A 24,054-nucleotide genomic window follows, 5' to 3' on the forward strand; every position below is an offset into this window, starting at 1 on the left:
ACTTGAAATGTTGACAGTGGCATACGGTGAAACTGTTCTGAGTAAAAAAAGTGTTTACAAGTGGTACAAACTCTTCCAAAATGGCCGGGATGATGCCAATGACAAGCCTCGCTTTAGACGCCCAAGCACGTCAACAACTGATGAAAACGTTCAAGGAGTGAAGAAAATTGTTTTGGAAAATCGTCGAATCACTATCGGAGAAGTTGCTGAAAATGTCGGTATTTCGCTTGTCTCGTGCCATGAAATTTTTTCAAACGTTTTGGGCATGAGTCGTGTGTCAGCGAAGTTTGTTCCAAAATTGCTGAATTTTGACCAAAAGAACCGTCGCATGAGCATCGCTCAAGAGCTGTTGGATGACGTCAACGACGACCCCGATTTACTCAAAAGGGTCATAACTGGTGACGAATCATGGGTATATGGTTATGATATCGAAATCAAAGCCCAATCGTCACAATGGAAGAGCCCAGGTGAGCCAAGACCGAAAAAAGCACGCCAAGTTCGATCAAATGTCAAAGTTTTGATCACTGTATTCTTCGATTACCATGGCGTGGTGCATCAGAAGTTCTTACCATATGGTCGTATGGTCAATAAACAGTATAATCTGGAAGTTATGCGCCGATTGCGAGAAGCAATACGAAAGAAACGTCCAGAATTGTGGAAAAACAATTCATGGCTTTTGCATCACGATAATGCCCCTGCTCACTCATCTTTGCTTGTGAGAGATTTTTTGGCCAAAAACAACACCACAATAATGCCTCAGCCACCATATTCACCGGATTTGGACCCATGTGACTTTTTCTTGTTCCCAAAACTAAAGAGACCTATGAAAGGACGGAGATTTGCAACGATTGAAGAGATAAAGACTGCATCGCTGGAAGAGCTCAAGGCTATACCGAAAAGTGCTTATGGGAAGTGCTTTGAGGATTGGAAAAACCGTTGGCATAAGTGTATTGTATCTGAGGGGGATTACTTGGAAGGGGACAACATTAATATTGATCAATAAATTAATAATTTTTCTTGAAAATACAAAGTCACTTTACTTTTTGAACACACCTCGTATATACATTCTTGATCAGCGTCACAAGACGAGTCGATCTAGCCATGTCCGTCTGTCCGTCCGTAGTCTCTCAGTTTTAAAGCTATCGCGCTGAAACTTTCCCTTCTTTCTATTGCAGGTAGTATATAAGTCGAAACCAGCCGGATCGGACAACTATATCTTATAGCTCCCATAGGAACAATAGGGGAAAAAATTAAAAAAAATTATATCTTTGGTGTTTTTTAACATCTACCTTTCTAAGCTTGGATATAACATTTTTAAATTAGTTCTGAATTTTGAATTAAATTTTATCAAAATCGGACGACTATATCATATAGCTCCAATAGGAACAATCGGAAAATTTAGTTTTAAAATAATATTGAAAAATTATATCTTCGGTGATTTTTAACTTTTAACCTCCTACGCTTGGAAATAACATTTTTTATTTGGTTTTAAATTTCGAATTAAAGATTATCAAAATCGGATGTTTGTATCATTTAGCTGCCATAGGAACGATCGGAAAATTAATAGAAAAGCTTAAAATAAAAAGTATATCTTTTGTGTTTTCTAACATATAACCTTATAAGCTTGAAAATAATTAATTAATTAGTTCTGAATTTCGAATAAAATTTTTGTCATCGGATAATTGGTGGGAAATAATGTGAAACAAATTAAAGCTTTGGGGCTTTTTGACATAATATCTTATAATATTGGGAATATACATTTTTATATTTTTAAGAATTTCGAAATCAATTTAATAAAATTATTGATTATTTCGGCTTGCCGAAGTTAACTTCCTTTTTTTTTATTTTAATTAGAAGATGATGATGCTTAGACATAAGGGATTGCTTATATTTAATTCCTATACGCATATTTTTATATATTTCAAAACACAATCTTGTTAAATCTATTTGTACATTTTATCGAAGGGCCCACCTAAATGCGATAGTTAAATATTATATTTTTGAACACCTACGCACATAAAAATAATATGAATATAGTGTGTTATGTAGAATTTAATAAAAACAGAAAGTTATTTTTCATGTTTGTGTGCCTACAAGCATTTGCAGCGACCGTTTTGTCTTTATCAAAGTGTATGCTCACAAATGTATTTGGCTGATAGCCGCGAGAGCGTGAGAGAAGTTTCTTCAGTTCCGCAGTCCTGTCGCCGGGACATGTCCCAACGAAAGCAGTTCGGCAAAAAAGAGAGGCAGATCTTTGGATATTACCCTCTTTTTCTGTGTCTTATAATGTGCCTGCCCGCGGCTCTCAGAGAGAAACCTTCGGCCGGTCCTTTTTTTTGCGTCTCTTCGTTGTGTTCAGAAAAACCCAAAAGAAGATGAAGAAGTCCTGGTGCATTCTGTTTGAGTTATGAAAAGAGGCGCTGCGACACATTGAAATTTATTAATAAAAGTGACATTTTTCGAATAAAAATCAATCAGGTAAGTGCTTTTTTTAAGTTGAAGATGATGTGCGTTTAAAGAACGTCACTTTTTGAAATTTTTTATAGGTTTTATAACATAACCCAAAAAATTGTGGTTCCGTGACCCGAAAGTGGCGCGATGAAATCCCTCAAAGGGTTTTAACCAGTTTGAAAAGGTAAATATACAAGTATACAAGTAAAACAAATTTTTTTAAGCAGATGCCCGTATTTTTTCAGAAGCGTTGGACAGGGATTCCGAGGACCCGGACCGAAAAACGATGTTAAATATTAAAAACAAATTATTAAAAAAATTAAAATTAAATTAAACCAAAAATTAATATGTATGTATTTTAAATTCAACATTTTGAAAAACTACATGGAAAAATCGTGGATTTTCGATGGGGTTAAACTGGGAAAAATCGGGAATTTCGGAAGGGATTTCCCTGAGACGTGTCCCTTGCAGGTGAAAACTCAATGGAAAAATCGAATTTCATTTGCGATTTCCGTGGGACGTGTCGCTTGCACGGGACAGGCCACGGAAAAATTAGTATAAGAAACCGGGGAAATCCAAGGGGACTTCAAAAAAATTTGTTCTTTGTACTTTTCCCTCGGAAAAAACGGACATCCCATACATCCCAGGACAAGTCCCCTCAGAATCCGAGGAGGATTCCACTTGAAGGGGTTGTACATGCATTCATTGTGTGTGTCTACACTCAAGCCATCGGAATATGCTGAAACTAGCACTTTGTATAAGTTGGACTCTAAGGGGCGTTCATATTTCGGTACTCTGTAACACAATGTTGATATCGGTACAGTGGGTACTCGCTACAATGATACATGCATACTACATCTCCCTCCTGGAGAGAGTTGTGAAAGCAGAGAGTGCGGTCGCGTTTTTAACTCGCTCCGTCTATTTTCCCAAGTTTTCAGCAAAAACCCGAAGGAACAGCCGGCTATCCGGCCTGGAGCATTTGGACACATACCTTGGCGTCAGCTGGTGGCCGGGAGGTCGTGGACGGCATCCAGGAACAACCCGGGATTTTAACTCCAACATGTTTGGCGGCCGGTGAATTCCCCAGGCGGGGATATGGTGGGTAGGAGACCGGGGGCAGAACCCCCTAGGAGTTGGACTGGTGGTGGGCGGTGGTACGCCGGCAAGCAAAGGACTGGCGGCGCCGGCTAATGCGGACGGATTCCATACGCCACTGTCCAGTTTACCCGACTGGTCCAACATGGGAGCTGACCCATTCAAAAAAAGCAACGTGATGGCGAGATCGCCAGAAAAAAGGGCGGAGAGCATCGGCAAGCAGCCTGGCATCCCCCAATAGTAGAGAAAGGCAGCCCAAAAGCTGCTGATGAAGAGCAAGGGGATGTGCTGAAACAGCTTACTGACCTTGGGTCGAAGGCCAGGGAGCTGAAGAAGCTAATGGACGGAAAGCGCTCCATCACAAACCCTATGCGGGACATAGTCGATGAAATTGACTATCTTCAGAGAGAAGTTTTGTCGGCTGTGCAAGGCATACTCGAAGAACAGGAAAGAGCTAAGGTGACCGCTAAAAAAACCTACGCAGAAGTGCTCGCGAGCGGCAATAGCAAGCGACCCAGGGGACATGAAACTGGGAAAACGCTAGCCATGCCAGCAAAAAAGGCGATGCAAAAGGCGCCGGCAAGCGAAGCTAGCCAAGGGGGAAATAGGGCAAACATGCTGGGACCGAGAGCACCAGTAAGCCCCAAAAACCCCCACAGGAGTTGTAAAAAGTAGAACCGAAGGCGAGGAAGCCCAAGGTACGTCCGCCACGAAATGACGCGATAGTTATCGCAACATCTACTGGAGGGTTGGAGGACATCCTTAAAAAGGTAAAGGCAGATCCGCAGCTAGAAGACCTAGGTCAAGCTGTACAGGCCGTCAGGCGAACAGCAAAGGGGGAACTGCTAATCCTCCTAAACAAGGTCTCTGACCCAAAAACCGCAGAGCTTCAGAGCAAAATGAAAGCGGTCCTGGGCAGCAATGTGAAGGACATCATATGTGCGGTTAAGTCACAGTTTGATGTGGAACTGCCAGAATCTGCGGTGGTAGGACTACGGGCGGCGTACGGGGGCACCCAAACCGCCACACTAAGAGTTATGCCCGACATAGGGAGGCGTCTCATGGAAAAGGGAAAACTCAGGTTGGGTTGGACCTGGTGCAGAATCCGGTCAAAGATAACACCCAAAAGGTGTTTTAAGTGTATGGAATTCAACCATATAGCAGGGAACTGCAGATCCCAGGAGGACTGCTCTAAATGCTGCTACAACTGCGGCGCGAAGGAGCACCAAGCCAGAGGCTGCAAATCAAAGGCCTGCTGTATGCTCTGCAAGCGCAAAAAGGAGAAGGACTGTGACCACCCAATAATGAGTGGAAAATGTCCGTACTTCAGGAGGGCTTTGCAAGGGCTAAGGGGCTAATGTATGGTTTTCGAAAGGGACTATCTACAATCGATGCCATTGGAAAACTGTGTGAGATCGCAGACAAAGCCATTGAGGGAAAAAGGTAGTTGTACGGCACTAAGCAGTATTGCATAGCGGCAACATGTTAAAAACGCATTCAACTCCGCTAGCTGGCACCACACACTAAATGCACTAAGCAAACTTAATGTCCCAATGTACATACAGCGAGTAATAGCGAGCTACTTCGAAGGCCGCCTGCTCCTGTACGAAACAGAATCAGGGCAATCGACTCATAGGGTCACCGGGGGAGTCCCCCAAGGATCAGTCTTAGGCCCTTTGTTGTGGAATGTCGTGTACGACGAGATCCTTAGAATCACGATGCCCGAAGGGGCACGTCTCATTGGTTTCGCGGATGACGTAGCCATAGTAGTTACGGCCAAGAAACTCCCAGACGTGGAAAGAATCTGCAATGAAGCTGAGAAACGAGCAAGCGCATGGCTCGACTCTAAGGGTCTCGCCTTGGCAGCTCAGAAGACCGAAGCAGTCCTGATAAGTAGCAGGCAGAAAGTGGAAACGGCCACTATTGAAATTGGAGAAGCCACCATAAAATCTCGTCCAAGCTTAAAATACTTGGGGGTCATGATCGATCACCGGCTTTCTTTCAAAGAGCATCTAGCGTACGCTAGTGGCAAGGCAGGCAGAACCGCGGCAGCAATTTCGCGAATTTTGACGAACACTCGTGGGCCGAGGCAACCAGGACGTAGATTACTGGTTAGCGTTGTCACATCGACGCTGATGTACGCTGCTCCCATTTGGGCCCGAGCCACAAAAAATGGGAGTTATTTGCAGGAGGGTGATTCCGTACAGGGACTGTGTACCCTGAGGGTTTGCTGTGCGTTCCGTACGGTATCCCATGACGCCGCACTAGTTATTTCAGGAGTAATACCGATGGACCTGCTAGCAGTGGAGTCAGGTAGCACAGGGGTCGAAACTGTCGTATCCCTACGAAAAAGGTGCAGACAACTCACCATTGCAAAGTGGCAGGAGAGGTGGTCAAATAGCAGCAAAGGACGATGGACGCATAAGCTTATCCCAGAACTGCAGAGATGGCTGGGAAGAAAGCATGGACATGTGGACTTTTACTTAACGCAACTGCTGACAGGACATGGATGCTTTAAATACTACTTGAATAGGTTTAAGCATGAACGTTATCCGCACTGCCCACTCTGCGAGTCGGATAATGAAGACGCAGAGCACGTATTTTTTGTCTGTCCGAGATTTGAAAATGAACGTCGAGATCAGTGCATAAGGGTTGGGAGGACGCCAGCCGTTTGTAACATGGTGGAAATTATGCTTGAATCAGAAGTAAATTGGTCCGCTGTATGTAACATGGCCACAATAGTTCTTAAAAAACTGCGCATCGCAGAAAGGCTGCAAAATTTCAAAAGGATAGTATCCTAGAGAGCCCTTAGGGCATTCCCCCCCGGCGAAGTAATACCTAACGGCAGTACCTTCGGGGAAGCGGGGAGGGGTGGAGTTTTTACTGGGTTAGAGTCCCGGACTTCGGTAAGCTAGCACAGCTCCGAGTTGGCTTTCGATGCTTTAAATCACCACTAACAAAAAAAACCACAGCTCCGACTTGGCTTTCGATGCTTTAAACCACCACTAACAAAAAAATAAGGTAAGGTAATGAATTAATTTCCTAGACTATTATTTTTTAATTTAAAAAGTAATGAAATTAAATTTTTCCTAGCTATTAAAATTATCTTCTAGAACTTTTATATTTGAAAATTAAATAATTATAGATAATATTTTATATCATAAAATAAAAATAAAAAATTGAAAAACATTACATTATTCAAAACGAGGATATTGTTTTCATAAGAAATTCTTATATTATCATTATCTCCTATATCAATTACTGTATATAGTCCCATGTAATTGTATTCTACCTGTTTCATTCTTTAATAAAACTTGATCTCCTATTTTTAGTTCAAAATCCAAACAGTTTATATCATAATGACATTTTTGTTTCCTTTTATTTGATTATAATATTAATCTAGCTCTTTTGAATGCTGGCTCTAATCTAAGCTTCGTTTCCTTTGAATAATCATCTATAATATATAATGTTCCTATTCTATCTACACTATTAATTTTTTTTTTTGGTATATTCTTCGAATATAGCCTTTTCTACTGGTTTTGCCTTTTTTGTTCGATACTGGTATGGCAACAATATATTTGGACAGATCACATATTAGGGTGACTACATATTCATTTCTGTGATCTGATTTCAGCAGTGGACCGATCGTATCCACAATTACCTTATCGAATACCATTTCTTGGGTTTCTGTAAGTGTTAAAGGAGTTTAAGTATGTCTTGTTGTGTTCGAAATTTGTCATGTTGGACATTTACTTATTTACTGGGCTATGTTTTACTCATTCCTTTCTAATAGTAGTGTCTGTTGACCTTAGCCAAGTTTTTTCTTATACCTCCTTAAATAGGATCGTCACGTAGTGTATATAAAATGTTGTAAAAAATATGCCTGATCTCCCCGACTCACTATCAAACTCAATTTTGTTTCCATACTGGTGTATTACCATCATGTACTGTTTATATCATTTTTGCTACCTATGGTAGTCATTGATGGATGATCAATAATTGTCAAGAAGTCGTTACAATCCAGTTACAAGTGAAATAAGTCCTTGTACGTAAGAAGTTGCATCCATTGATTTTTATCAAATTCCACAAAGTTTTTTTTTGTTTTGTTGAATCCAAACAATTGGTAAAAATTTCCGGGAAGTTGACAGACCACCATTTAATCTCAAATTATAAACTACATAATAATCGAACTCAAAAATGACTTCATGATCCTGGTTCTTTTGTGATTTTAAATTTATATTGTCTGATGCGTGTTTTTTATGCTTATCAGCAGGAGGTGTGCCATATGCAGCACTAGAAGAAATACTTAGACCACTAAATAAATACAGGGCACGTCTCATTGGTTTCGCGGATGACGTAGCCATAGTAGTTACGGCCAAGAAACTCCCAGACGTGGAAAGAATCTGCAATGAAGCTGAGAAACGAGCAAGCGCATGGCTCGACTCTAAGGGTCTCGCCTTGGCAGCTCAGAAGACCGAAGCAGTCCTGATAAGTAGCAGGCAGAAAGTGGAAACGGCCACTATTGAAATTGGAGAAGCCACCATAAAATCTCGTCCAAGCTTAAAATACTTGGGGGTCATGATCGATCACCGGCTTTCTTTCAAAGAGCATCTAGCGTACGCTAGTGGCAAGGCAGGCAGAACCGCGGCAGCAATTTCGCGAATTATGGCGAACACTCGTGGGCCGAGGCAACCAGGACGTAGATTACTGGTTAGCGTTGTCACATCGACGCTGATGTACGCTGCTCCCATTTGGGCCCGAGCCACAAAAAATGGGAGTTATTTGCAGGAGGGTGATTCCGTACAGAGACTGTGTGCCCTGAGGGTTTGCTGTGCGTTCCGTACGGTATCCCATGACGCCGCACTAGTTATTTCAGGAGTAATACCGATGGACCTGCTAGCAGTGGAGTCAGGTAGCACAGGGGTCGAAACTGTCGTATCCCTACGAAAAAGGTGCAGACAACTCACCATTGCAAAGTGGCAGGAGAGGTGGTCAAATAGCAGCAAAGGACGATGGACGCATAAGCTTATCCCAGAACTGCAGAGATGGCTGGGAAGGAAGCATGGACATGTGGACTTTTACTTAACGCAACTGCTGACAGGACATGGATGCTTTAAATACTACTTGAATAGGTTTAAGCATGAACGTTATCCGCACTGCCCACTCTGCGAGTCGGATAATGAAGACGCAGAGCACGTATTTTTTGTCTGTCCGAGATTTGAAAATGAACGTCGAGATCAGTGCATAAGGGTTGGGAGGACGCCAGCCGTTTGTAACATGGTGGAAATTATGCTTGAATCAGAAGTAAATTGGTCCGCTGTATGTAACATGGCCACAATAGTTCTTAAAAAACTGCGCATCGCAGAAAGGCTGCAAAATTTCAAAAGGATAGTATCCTAGAGAGCCCTTAGGGCATTCCCCCCCGGCGAAGTAATACCTAACGGCAGTACCTTCGGGGAAGCGGGGAGGGGTGGAGTTTTTACTGGGTTAGAGTCCCGGACTTCGGTAAGCTAGCACAGCTCCGAGTTGGCTTTCGATGCTTTAAATCACCACTAACAAAAAAAACCACAGCTCCGACTTGGCTTTCGATGCTTTAAACCACCACTAACAAAAAAATAAGGTAAGGTAATGAATTAATTTCCTAGACTATTATTTTTTAATTTAAAAAGTAATGAAATTAAATTTTTCCTAGCTATTAAAATTATCTTCTAGAACTTTTATATTTGAAAATTAAATAATTATAGATAATATTTTATATCATAAAATAAAAATAAAAAATTGAAAAACATTACATTATTCAAAACGAGGATATTGTTTTCATAAGAAATTCTTATATTATCATTATCTCCTATATCAATTACTGTATATAGTCCCATGTAATTGTATTCTACCTGTTTCATTCTTTAATAAAACTTGATCTCCTATTTTTAGTTCAAAATCCAAACAGTTTATATCATAATGACATTTTTGTTTCCTTTTATTTGATTATAATATTAATCTAGCTCTTTTGAATGCTGGCTCTAATCTAAGCTTCGTTTCCTTTGAATAATCATCTATAATATATAATGTTCCTATTCTATCTACACTATTAATTTTTTTTTTTGGTATATTCTTCGAATATAGCCTTTTCTACTGGTTTTGCCTTTTTTGTTCGATACTGGTATGGAAACAATATATTTGGACAGATCACATATTAGGGTGACTACATATTCATTTCTGTGATCTGATTTCAGCAGTGGACCGATCGTATCCACAATTACCTTATCGAATACCATTTCTTGGGTTTCTGTAAGTGTTAAAGGAGTTTAAGTATGTCTTGTTGTGTTCGAAATTTGTCATTTTGGACATTTACTTATTTACTGGGCTATGTTTTACTCATTCCTTTCTAATAGTAGTGTCTGTTGACCTTAGCCAAGTTTTTTCTTATACCTCCTTAAATAGGATCGTCACGTAGTGTATATAAAATGTTGTAAAAAATATGCCTGATCTCCCCGACTCACTATCAAACTCAATTTTGTTTCCATACTGGTGTATTACCATCATGTACTGTTTATATCATTTTTGCTACCTATGGTAGTCATTGATGGATGATCAATAATTGTCAAGAAGTCGTTACAATCCAGTTACAATTGAAATAAGTCCTTGTACGTAAGAAGTTGCATCCATTGATCTTTATCAAATTCCACAAAGTTTTTTTTTGTTTTGTTGAATCCAAACAATTGGTAAAAATTTCCGGGAAGTTGACAGACCACCATTTAATCTCAAATTATAAACTACATAATAATCGAACTCAAAAATGACTTCATGATCCTGGTTCTTTTGTGATTTTAAATTTATATTGTCTGATGCGTGTTTTTTATGCTTATCAGCAGGAGGTGTGCCATATGCAGCACTAGAAGAAATACTTAGACCACTAAATAAATACAGGGCACGTCTCATTGGTTTCGCGGATGACGTAGCCATAGTAGTTACGGCCAAGAAACTCCCAGACGTGGAAAGAATCTGCAATGAAGCTGAGAAACGAGCAAGCGCATGGCTCGACTCTAAGGGTCTCGCCTTGGCAGCTCAGAAGACCGAAGCAGTCCTGATAAGTAGCAGGCAGAAAGTGGAAACGGCCACTATTGAAATTGGAGAAGCCACCATAAAATCTCGTCCAAGCTTAAAATACTTGGGGGTCATGATCGATCACCGGCTTTCTTTCAAAGAGCATCTAGCGTACGCTAGTGGCAAGGCAGGCAGAACCGCGGCAGCAATTTCGCGAATTATGGCGAACACTCGTGGGCCGAGGCAACCAGGACGTAGATTACTGGTTAGCGTTGTCACATCGACGCTGATGTACGCTGCTCCCATTTGGGCCCGAGCCACAAAAAATGGGAGTTATTTGCAGGAGGGTGATTCCGTACAGAGACTGTGTGCCCTGAGGGTTTGCTGTGCGTTCCGTACGGTATCCCATGACGCCGCACTAGTTATTTCAGGAGTAATACCGATGGACCTGCTAGCAGTGGAGTCAGGTAGCACAGGGGTCGAAACTGTCGTATCCCTACGAAAAAGGTGCAGACAACTCACCATTGCAAAGTGGCAGGAGAGGTGGTCAAATAGCAGCAAAGGACGATGGACGCATAAGCTTATCCCAGAACTGCAGAGATGGCTGGGAAGGAAGCATGGACATGTGGACTTTTACTTAACGCAACTGCTGACAGGACATGGATGCTTTAAATACTACTTGAATAGGTTTAAGCATGAACGTTATCCGCACTGCCCACTCTGCGAGTCGGATAATGAAGACGCAGAGCACGTATTTTTTGTCTGTCCGAGATTTGAAAATGAACGTCGAGATCAGTGCATAAGGGTTGGGAGGACGCCAGCCGTTTGTAACATGGTGGAAATTATGCTTGAATCAGAAGTAAATTGGTCCGCTGTATGTAACATGGCCACAATAGTTCTTAAAAAACTGCGCATCGCAGAAAGGCTGCAAAATTTCAAAAGGATAGTATCCTAGAGAGCCCTTAGGGCATTCCCCCCCGGCGAAGTAATACCTAACGGCAGTACCTTCGGGGAAGCGGGGAGGGGTGGAGTTTTTACTGGGTTAGAGTCCCGGACTTCGGTAAGCTAGCACAGCTCCGAGTTGGCTTTCGATGCTTTAAATCACCACTAACAAAAAAAACCACAGCTCCGACTTGGCTTTCGATGCTTTAAACCACCACTAACAAAAAAATAAGGTAAGGTAATGAATTAATTTCCTAGACTATTATTTTTTAATTTAAAAAGTAATGAAATTAAATTTTTCCTAGCTATTAAAATTATCTTCTAGAACTTTTATATTTGAAAATTAAATAATTATAGATAATATTTTATATCATAAAATAAAAATAAAAAATTGAAAAACATTACATTATTCAAAACGAGGATATTGTTTTCATAAGAAATTCTTATATTATCATTATCTCCTATATCAATTACTGTATATAGTCCCATGTAATTGTATTCTACCTGTTTCATTCTTTAATAAAACTTGATCTCCTATTTTTAGTTCAAAATCCAAACAGTTTATATCATAATGACATTTTTGTTTCCTTTTATTTGATTATAATATTAATCTAGCTCTTTTGAATGCTGGCTCTAATCTAAGCTTCGTTTCCTTTGAATAATCATCTATTATATATAATGTTCCTATTCTATCTACACTATTAATTTTTTTTGTATATTCTTCGAATATAGCCTTTTCTACTGGTTTTGCCTTTTTTGTTCGATACTGGTATGGCAACAATATATTTGGACAGATCACATATTAGGGTGACTACATATTCATTTCTGTGATCTGATTTCAGCAGTGGACCGATCGTATCCACAATTACCTTATCGAATACCATTTCTTGGGTTTCTGTAAGTGTTAAAGGAGTTTAAGTATGTCTTGTTGTGTTCGAAATTTGTCATTTTGGACATTTACTTATTTACTGGGCTATGTTTTACTCATTCCTTTCTAATAGTAGTGTCTGTTGACCTTAGCCAAGTTTTTTCTTATACCTCCTTAAATAGGATCGTCACGTAGTGTATATAAAATGTTGTAAAAAATATGCCTGATCTCCCCGACTCACTATCAAACTCAATTTTGTTTCCATACTGGTGTATTACCATCATGTACTGTTTATATCATTTTTGCTACCTATGGTAGTCATTGATGGATGATCAATAATTGTCAAGAAGTCGTTACAATCCAGTTACAAGTGAAATAAGTCCTTGTACGTAAGAAGTTGCATCCATTGATCTTTATCAAATTCCACGAAGTTTTTTTTTGTTTTGTTGAATCCAAACAATTGGTAAAAATTTCCGGGAAGTTGACAGACCACCATTTAATCTCAAATTATAAACTACATAATAATCGAACTCAAAAATGACTTCATGATCCTGGTTCTTTTGTGATTTTAAATTTATATTGTCTGATGCGTGTTTTTTATGCTTATCAGCAGGAGGTGTGCCATATGCAGCACTAGAAGAAATACTTAGACCACTAAATAAATACAGTACGATTATTGTACTCGGATATATAAAAAAATTTTGTTTAATGTTCATCGACAATCATTCTTTGTATAGATATTGGAAAAAGTTTAACACAACTCCCAAATTTTTTCACCAGTTGTAGAATACATAAAAAAAGCTACCACCTAGATGTGCATTTAATAATTTGTTTAAAATATTTGTATTTTTTAAAAACTCAAATTATGCTGTATATTGTAGCGCTGACACAGATGTTTCACTTCAAATTATTTATTGTAATTATTGCGAGGAGAACTTCTTGAAATGAGTATCAGATCGAAACGCGACCAGGAGAATCATAAGAAAAATTAGTGTAGCTTAAACCATTATTTAAGAAAATACTATTAATAAAATATTTTAAAGTTTAACCTGAAAAGCGACCTTTTTAGAAAATTGAATTACCCAGAAGAGTGATCTTTTTATTATTTTAATACATAGATCGAATTATTTTGTGTTATGGAGAGGAGAGTGTCAAGCCTAATTTTAATAAGGTTAAATACCTTAAAGAAGTTCACGAAACAATTGAAAATGAAACAAGTGAACCTATTTATTTAATATTGGATGATTTGAATATATAAAGAAGTAACGGAGCAACCACACGGATATTTACTTATTGATCTCACTCAGGGAATTGACGATCTCTTAAGATTTAGGTCAGACATTTTCAATTCGGGATACATATTGTGCCATTCAGACGAAGCTGGTTTGCAAATAGAGCCTAAATCGCTTGAAAGCGAAGAAACATTAATTGTATATTCTTAAGGCTATTATAAGCAATAGTGATAGTAGGCTGTTAAAAACAATAATTGAGCTTGTGTTAAACACACAAGTAGGAATGCAATGCAATACCGTTTGAGTCCAAAGCCTAAACCTATTCTGATAAGTTTCCTGCCTTCTGGAATTTTTGGAAAACTTTTAAGAAATGATCAAAACTAAACACAATCTAATAAAATTAATAATAAAATTAGTAGTTACTAAACACGGCTTCTGGCAAAAGCAGTTAGAACTATCCGAAAAGTCCAACTAGCTGAACGCAATAAAATGGAAACACGCCAACGACCTTATACCTTGCCCTCCGAAGGGCACGCTTTTTGAGAAGATAACTGACTGCCTATATCTGGCACGTCCCCTTAAGTTTAAACACAAAATAAAAAGTCAGAAGTTTATTTTGTAGCTTACATTCATTCAATTATTCTGGTATTGTAAACATAATTTGTTATATTATTTGTGATTTTTCAGTCTTTTTTTCAGATTATAATATATTTTCATAATATTGAGTGCTTCATTCCGAAATTTGAAGGCATACACAAGTATCGATTCTCTCGGTGGCTGCATCTTGCTCCATGCACTAGAGTCTGTTTGATTTTCATGAATGGATGATTTTCATAATATCTCCATCACATTCAAAAAGTTCTGATTGTATAAAATGGAGACGTACATTGTGTGCATTAAAAAAAATTCCTCAAATTCGTTTAGACAGTTATTCATTTATCATAATGCATAATATGTATCTAACTTAACAATCTCGTCTTACCCTTCAAAATACTCTTGCACAACTTTGTCTTCTTCTTTTACTTCAAGATATGCACACTCGAACTTCAATAAATTAAAATCTTTGATTGGAGGTGTTTTTTTTCCCAAATTCGAAATGATTTTTTCCAAACTGTTTCCGTTTTTGTGTCTTTATCTCCTTGATCGATTGACGGATTCCTATTGGTTACACTTGTATCAAATATTTTTATACCCGTTAGTCGTAGAGTCAAAGAGAATACTATATTCGGCAGAAAGATAGATGGAAGCGTTTACGACCCCATAAAGAATATATATTCTTGATCTAAAAATTACTTGAGTGACACTGGCTTGTCGTTGCTATCTCATCTCAGCATTTTATTAGAAAGGTGTACTTCAGCAAAATCAGACTTTGAACTGGGCCCAATTTTTCTGCAATGTGTGTTTAAATTTTTCCGGAATTGATAAAGCTGCATTAAAACACAAGACGCTATGCAAAAGGAAGGTCTCAAAAATACCGCAGCCCCGAATTAAAACACTGGAATTTACATAAGTTCACTTTTGATTCTAGACTAATTTAATTGGTTTTAGAAACAGAAACCAGTTTTGTAAATTCATTAATAAAAAATCTAACCAAATTAAGTGAGATATACTTACATAAAATTTCATTGTTTTATTTATCAGAAAGTTTTAGGGGCAGAAAGGGTTTTTCACAGGTAACTTGGATTATAATGTAAGCAAAACATACCAGTATTTTTTCAAAATTGTTCGAGAATCGACTGTTATTTTTTATTCAGGAATTAGGAAAGATGCCCGGTCCGTAAAACAAAATAAGAAGAAAAATTATATTTCTGCTTTGAAAAAAAAAAACAAGTTTTAGTGGAAATAGTTTTGAAATTCGTTTTCTCGATACATATTATGTGGAACCTCACTCTATAGAAAATAAAAATGATTAGATCAAAAGCACACAAAAAAAAAACAGTTAAACTTAATTAAAAAGTTCTTTGTGGCAGAGATAACAAAATAATACGTTATGTAAATAAAATACATTTTAGAGTTAAGTAATGAAGACCATGGTACGACATCAATAAAAAATCAGAGACTAAATAAAAAAAAAAGAAAAGGTTTAATGGTTAGAATCTAATTCTTTTTGGTTATGTAAAATGATACATAACAATTATGTAAATGATGGAATCATTAGGTAACCTTAATTTGGAAACAGAACCTATTAAAATGGTTTTGCTTTATAAATCAGTTGAATTGGAAATGTTTTATGTAATCGAGCCTTTTGAAAACACAAATAAAAATTATTTTTAGGTTGTTAAAAGTATATTTATTATTTTTAATTTTAATTAAGTATACATTGTACGAAAATATGATTAATAAACTAAATATAAGATATCTAAGCATATAACAATGTAATGAAATAAATAATTTTTTTGTAATTACTTCCTTATTTATCCACCTTGTCTGAAAAATCTCAGCCACTTTATTAAAACTTTATTTCTTTTTCGCCTTACAACATTTTCAACTAGGTATGTGTGGGAGAATCATGTTTTTTTGAGTTCTTCTTTATAGAATCCGTGAATTTAGTGCCATCATCAGTTTGAACGTTTTTTTTTGATTTCCATGACACGATTTAAGTATTCTTATTATTAACACTTTTTGACTTTAATGCCTCACCCCAAACCAATTTTAATTAATGGGTCTATAACAGTCAACAAGTAGCAGTACCCATCATTAGATTTTAAAAAGGCTCCCATTTGAATCAAATCTGCTTACCACAGATTATTTATACTCGTTTTCGTTATTTTTAGGCGCCACTTTTGCCGGTATAAGGTACGTCGTATTCGGGTCGTGTGATCTTGGTAAGCCTCTCTCCTCTCGAAGATACCGAGGGTAAATAGTTATTGTGCCTGGAAAATAATATGAGTGCGTAGATTTCGTCAATCCACACTGCCCCACAAGCTTAGCTTTCGCTTGATCGCAATGTGATCAGGCTGTGCTTTCATTGTTCTTGACCTACACCACTCCTTGCATCAGTACAATCCCCTTGTTAAAGTTCAAGCACACCATGTCTTCGAATTCTTCTTTTCTTCTCTTTCTTCTTCTTCTTTCACATTATAAATTTGTTGGATAATATGTATGTCGGCGAATGCCGTAGATAAATCTGCTTGACAATTATTCTTATTAGGGGAGAGTAACAAATTTGTCACTGGCAGAGGTGCAGGTTGAGGTTGAGGTATTCCTCAATGCTTTTAATCTTTTCTAGTATTTTGGCAAAAATTTTGTCAGCGGTGTTATATAATTCTATTTTATTTTCTAAGCTTGAAATTTTCGTGAGTCGACGATTAGTATTTTGAGTTATAATTTTTGTTAAATCTTCTCCCAACTTTCCGATGTTCTTATCAGTATATTGTTTTGTTGCTAGATCATCGGTATCTAAAGGTTTTGTTCCGTTTTTGATACTAAATAAAGCATATAGATTACCGTTCCATCGATGATTTTCAAATTTTCTGATCTGTCCCTATCAACAGAAAATGTTCAAACTTTTTGACAGACATGATGTTTAAAAATGTAAAACATATTTGAACTGACTTTTTATACCTATTAAAATATAATCCTTTCTTAACGCAACTCGCAAATTTCACTATTGTGACTGGTGTTACCCGCTGCTTTTGATGCAACCAAAATTCCAATTGTTCAACTAACTCATTAACATCATTCCAGTGTACATAGTTTAAATTTGACTTCCGAAGGGTCATGTAACTAAAACCTGTTTTTAAGCGAAGTGAAGTAGACGGTGTAGGATTGAAAGTGTTGTCTATCAACTTCTTAATAATATGGCTATATTTTTATGCTCGTGTACCCTTTATTCGGCTATTAGGATTAAAGCCTACTCTATGTATATGCGTTTCTAATATAATTTTGTAATACATCTTTAAATCATGATTATCTTAGCTTTCAGGTTTATTAAGAAAAATTAGAGAGTACAGGCCAGGAGTCAGATCACAACTCAATCCACTAAAAAATGTTATTTTATTTTCTTTAATTTTTGTTCTTTATTCCACAATGTCTATGAATTGTTTATTGTATGTTTGATTCGGTTATTAGGATTAAAGCCTTCTCTGTGTATATTTTATTTTTATACATTTTGAAATCTTGATCAACAAAGTTTTCACGTTTACTAAAAAAATGAAAGAATTTAAATGTTTCGAAATTCATGCAGTCAATCCTCAGTTACCAAACAAATACTATTTGGGGAAGGCCACAATCTGTAATATTTATATTATAATATAGATTCGATATATATTTTCACTAAAAAAGGGTATTTATTGCTATTTTCTTAATATCTTAATTTTTAAAGATTATTGGCTTACTTTTAAATGCACATTGTCATTACTTTTACGAATATCAAATTTTAAATTAACAATCTTTTTAATGATATCATCCTGAAGAAAGGAGTATCTTTCCGACATGTACAGGATATGTTCCTCCAACCCGAAAGCAATAGGTTCTCCAACAATGGCACAATTACTATAATCGACTAATTTTAATGTGTTTCGAGATCATAAAAATGTCACGATCATGTCAAAAGGTTGTTACCTCAGAGAAACATGTCCGAACTTGTTCGGGAATAAAAGTTTTTTTGATTGCAAGACTAGTTTAGAAATAAAAAAAACCCCATCAAAGTAAATCTCACAATTTATGATTCTCAAGTGTGAAACGCATCGAAGGGCACACTAATTAAAAAGATCACTGTGTTTAGAAGGTATTGAAAGCGCTAACCACTTTCCTTTATCTGTCCTTTAAATTGTTCGATTAATTAGTCAATTTTCTCATGAAATTTGAATTTATTAATCTTGTTTAGTTGTAGCTTCTTACACATCTAGTCTCAACTTTAAAATTTTGTATAATAAATTATTTTATTGTTTAAATGCTTCTGTTACAAAATGTCAAAATATTGTATGTATTGTCTAGAGCACAAATCCTGCCCTTAGGATGTGTTTGACAACACTTTTAATGACGGACTGCCCATTTCCTCAATATTGATGGGCTGACAACTCCCAAAAAACTTCTGAAAAAATCTAAAAATTAGTTTTCCGCTTGTAATTGTTTGAGGACAATACAAGATTTTGGAAAACTGTTTTCTCCATCGTTTCAAAATTGTTGTGATGTTTATTAGTTATTTGGTTAACCAGTTTTTGAAATTTTGTATATAGCAAAGTAAAATCATATGGTGGTTCTATTAAAAAACTATTATTTAGCCTTGGTCTTTTTCAAATACAATACCAATTTCGTATTATTAATATCAAAGAAACCTTGAACAAACCTTACGTTAACGACCACAATAACACACACAATTTAAATTTATTCGGGGTCCAAAATGGTTGCTAATAATAGTAACTTGATTGAAATCGCATATACCTTTCACATTTGCGGGTTTACATATAAATCCCAATTCCGGAACGCGGAGTGTGTTTATTTTTAGTTTGTTCAAACACATCTCCAAGATTCTTAGTAAGCATCAACACTAGTTCTTGATTAGAATTTAATAAAACTTTTATATAGGCCTTAATAGATTTTTACTGCAAATTCTTCTCCAACCTTTGTTGTTTTGCGCCTCGGCTTGAGAATCGGGAATTTTAAATTTTTAGGCATCCTTGTCTTCGATGTCAGAGGAATTTTATTACACTGTTCATCTGGTTGTTCTGGTTCTTGATGGTGATTGAGCTTTGATGTACTGTACTGTATCTGTACTGTATCTGTACTGCATTTGTTCTTTATCTGTACTGTTTCTGTACTGTGTCTGTACTGTACATTTAATGTATCTGTACTGCAACGGTACTGTATCTGTACTGTATTTGTTCTAGTCTATTGTTCTAATCTATTGTTAAGTATGATCAAAACTCTACGCAAACATTGATTATCAAACTTCAAATGTAAATTTACCATTTAAATGTAACGATTATGACTCCACATCTTCTACCACAGTTGTACGTATCAAAGTCTTAAACTCCCGTATTGCATTATATATGTTATTTTTATTTTTATTTTTATTTTTATTATATGCACCCCAATGTGTATCACTTGATTTGTGTTTTATCTAAGTTTACTATACTATAAAATGTATAAAGTTGATATTTGATAGTGGTTTATTGGGTAGCAGAAAAATTAGTTTTTTCGCTTCTTAACTCTTTTTCCCTTACTATAGAGCTTAGGAAAGAAAGCATTCCCCTTTCTATAGGGTTTGAGTTTTAGTCATGCTCTCTCTTCCCCCAAATTTTGCACCAGCCAAGCCGAAGTCTTTTCACTTTTCGGAGTTCTCAGTTATCAATCGGGACCAAGATTTGGCATTTATTTAAGTAACCGTACCCTTTTCTATAGGGTTTGAGTTATAATCCTGCTCTTACAGCAACACCTTAATTTTTCTTCTTGTCCATATTTTCTTTAACCATTCTTGCATTGCTAATTGTCGATACACTTGCTATACTAACACTTGTTAAACTACCAAGAGCGCTGAGGGGCGTCAGGATCGGCACGATTGGTAGGAAACCGCCAATTTTGAGTACACGAGTTTCAACACATTGTTTGATGAATTGATCTACGTACACCTTTAATTGCACTCATAATGAGTAATGTTTTTTTTATGTCTTAGTAGCAGCATTTTTTTTTGTTTTCTTCATTGTATTCATCTTTATCGTTTTTCTCTCCTTTTTTCCACTCCTTCTTTTCCGTTTTCTCCCATCCCAAATTTTTTCTTTATATTTGTAACAAAGTATGCTGCTGCTATCTGGTGCCTTGACACGCGTTCACTCAATGCCTTATTTTGATTTTAAGCAATATCATGCTCTTTGCAGGCTTAATCCATTGAGCTTATTCCTTGATCAATGCGTTCCAAACGTTTCTGTAACTTTGTACCCGGTCCACAAAAATTATATCCCGGAATATGGGTTTCAAACAGTAATGTATTTATTAGCTTATCGACAAGACCATCGCCGTGCTTACAATTAAAAATACCATTTTATTGATGTTTACTCATCAAAGATTTCTCATTCAATGAAATACATTAGTTTGAAAGATGCTGTTAGAGCGCAGAACGCTAATCATAAAGTTAAAATTATGTTAAGATACAAATAAGTAACAGCTTAAGAGAACCCAACAGCGTTATATTCACCGCTTACAGGACCAGAACTATTACGTTAGATCTATTCTAGGATCGGATTCAGTGGGCCTGCAAAGGCTCTCTCAAAATTTCGCTGCTGGGCACAATAAACCAGTTAAATTTTGAATATCGAATCGGCCAGTTTTGTATTCTCTCTACCCTCATATTTTGCAGCAGCCAAGACAAAGTCTTTTCACTTTTCGGCGTTCTCAATTATAAATAATTTAATTTTGGCTTCAATTTTCTTCATGGTGCCCGAACAGCGACTTCGAAAAGTTTAAAATTAAATTAAAGTTTAAATTTAAAATTATTTCAAAGACTGCTTGCGAATTTCGGAGCAAAGACTTTGCATTTATCGCATCGCATATTTCGGCGCTAACAATTGGCATTTTTTAGACATTGCAACTTTCGAGTTGGAATTTTTAGGACTTTCTTTCGGAAGTTCCTTAACTGGAGCTAACATCTATGGACCCCTACGCCAACTTGAGGGAAGTGGATTTATCTGATGACCATGTAACTGTGTCAAATCAATAGTTGATCGCTACAAAAACAATAGTTGCAATTATTGCCTTGGCATTGGTCAAAATAATAATAATAATTGGAAGCACAACAATTTGTCTATATATTTCCCAATAACCACAAATAAAAACCGCCACAAAAAATTATGAGATAACAAATACAAAATTAATAAAACAAAAAATCAATAAATAAATTCAAGTGAACAACCACATAGTTTTGGTGGAAAATAACAGTAAATTCTCGCAGTGTGTGCCTTTTCGTTTTGATTTTGTTATAGCTGTTTTAACTTCGATTTTAGGCAGACCGCTAAGCGCCAGTGCAACGAACTGCAACTGCTTGTGTTTTCTGTTTCGGGTGTTGGTGCACTATCTTATTACGTTCTCGTCTCTCATTTCTTTACGCCAAGTGCTTCACACTTAAACAAATTTATTCGAGCCACCTAGAAACATAACTACATAAATAAAAAAAAATGATAGCGCATCGAAGACAGAAAGGGAGATGGAATATAGATGCTCCTCGGTGCACTTCACTTTTCGCAGGTAGATAGGGTTGGTGAAGATATTACAAGAATGAGGAAAGCTTTCGAGGAGAATACAATTTCGCTTAATCCGCTTCAAATTCAATGCCAACTGAATATTTTAAATTCATATATTGTAAAAGCCAAGGTTTGCAGTCGGAAACTGATAGATTAGATCCAGATAACCGGAATAGGAAGAAATTTGCGTAATTACCAAGGCATTATAGCAGGCTTTAGACACGGGCAGTTCACATTCAAATCTGCAAAAAATTAACTTACCAATATTTATCGAAAAAAATTTAGAGTATAAGCAAATGTATTGGAATTTTTGAGCACCTGGTTGTCTTTGAGAATTCGTTATCTAACATCGAAAAATGTAACCATTTGTTAGCCTGCCTTTTTGACGGAAACAATATATAAAAAATCATTATCAAGTTTAAAGAGAGTATATGACAACAAGTGTTTTATTTTCACTGAATCTCTAGCGTAGCTAAAACAAAATTCTGCGTCTGTCTTGATGTTAATAATTGGGGACAAAGAATATATTGTCAATGTGGTGATTATACATATAGTCCGTACATCAAATCCAAGTATGAGGAGCAGCTTAATTAATAAAGGTTATAGATCGACGATATCAACATGTGTCAACGGAGGAAGCGTCGAGGGTAAAAGGAAAAAGTTTTTCGGAAACGCCCGCTGGAAGCAGAAAAATTACTAAGAATTCATATTTTTGCTCTAGGGTCAATAACACAAGTGATCCCAAATGTTTATAATTGTTTATTTTTTAACTTTGCCAAAATGAAACAATTATGTATTAATTGTCTAAATGATGGGTATGCTCACACGCACATCATACCTACTACATCGATAACAAAACTTGAGTGAGCTATATCAAGGTGGAAGCTGGCAGTACCAGCAAAGGCAAGGTACTAATACTTCTCAGGCTTCTACCCATTCGGCTCAGGTTCTTTAAGAAACTTCGGAAATTAACCAAGTAATTCTAGCAACAATCGTGGTTAATGTTCGCGATTGATTTTGTCAGCTTCATCGAGCCAGGGCTCTATAAGATTCAGGGTCGCAAGTTAACTTCACGACAGAAAGCCTTGCTCAGCTTTTAAGATTGTCAAGAACAAATAAATGTCTTACTATCACATCAGTGGGAAAATCAAATTCCATTGTCAAAAGCGATGTCACAACTACATTATAATCCCGGCTCAATGCATACATTTACGTCTGAATTTTGGGTACTGGGAACCATAACTAGCAATCAGCCAGATAATTTGCTTCCTACAAAGCAGTGGGAAATTACGGCCGGCGTAGTCTTAGCTGATCCAGAGCTCGGAGCAGACTCTTTCTTTGTTTTGTTGTGCAGTGGTCAAATCAAACTCACCAATGGAGGTCCATTGCTACAAAAAACAATATTGGGATGTGTTGTTTCTGGACGGTGTAAGCAACAACATAAAGAAGCTACTTCTTGTATCGCCTTGTCAACGAAAGACATGGGTTTAGGAGGACTTGTTGACATACTTTGGGAGTTAGGTACCGTCCCAGAAAATAAAGAACTTGTTTTTCTTTTCACCAGAACAAATTTCCTGCGAGGATCACTTCGTGAAAAACGTAGCCAATTCAAATTGGGTGCGTTTTTTAGTCAGTTTGCCTTTTAAATCTAGTCCGCTCTTGCTTGGATTAGAGAGCGTAGAAGCCTAAAATATTTGGAGCTGGGTCATATTTCTCCAACATGCAATAAGATTCCACCAGGACCGCACTACTTCATACCACATTAATGCTTTCTGAGGCCTGATAGTACCTCAACCAAACTTTGAGTCGTGTTTGATGCATCTGCAAAGACAACTTCAGCGCAGTCATTTAATGACATTTTAATGGTGGGGCCCACTATTCAGAGAGCACTGTTATTATCACTTGTTAGATTTCGTTTAAGTCGACTGGCTTTAACAAAAAAATATAAGCAAGTAAGTCTCGCAAAAGAATCTCGTATCAACTGATTATGGCGTATCAACTGATTATGAGTATGGCGCGAGAATCCATTTGATGAGATAAAAATATTTCGTCTTTATACAGTCAACGTCTTCACCTCCATCGTAATAGAGATAAGCATGAAAACACATAATTTACAACGACTTTTATGTAGATGACATGCTTACTGGAGCCGTTGATATTGACACCTTGAACGTGTAAGCACACGGCTTTTTGATCCCTTGGGATTGCTGTGCCCCATTGGCCTTACATCTAAAATTCTTCTTCA

General features: G+C 37.0%; 1 pseudogene; it reads left to right on the plus strand.

The window, feature by feature from the left end:
* Positions 1–24,054, plus strand: part of LOC127011827 (uncharacterized) — a 97,647-nt pseudogene that overhangs the window by 66,036 nt on the left and 7,557 nt on the right.

This window comes from Drosophila biarmipes, unplaced genomic scaffold (genome assembly GCF_025231255.1).
Source record: "Drosophila biarmipes strain raj3 unplaced genomic scaffold, RU_DBia_V1.1 ptg000013l, whole genome shotgun sequence".
In the NCBI taxonomy this organism is placed as follows: Eukaryota; Metazoa; Arthropoda; class Insecta; order Diptera; family Drosophilidae; genus Drosophila; species Drosophila biarmipes.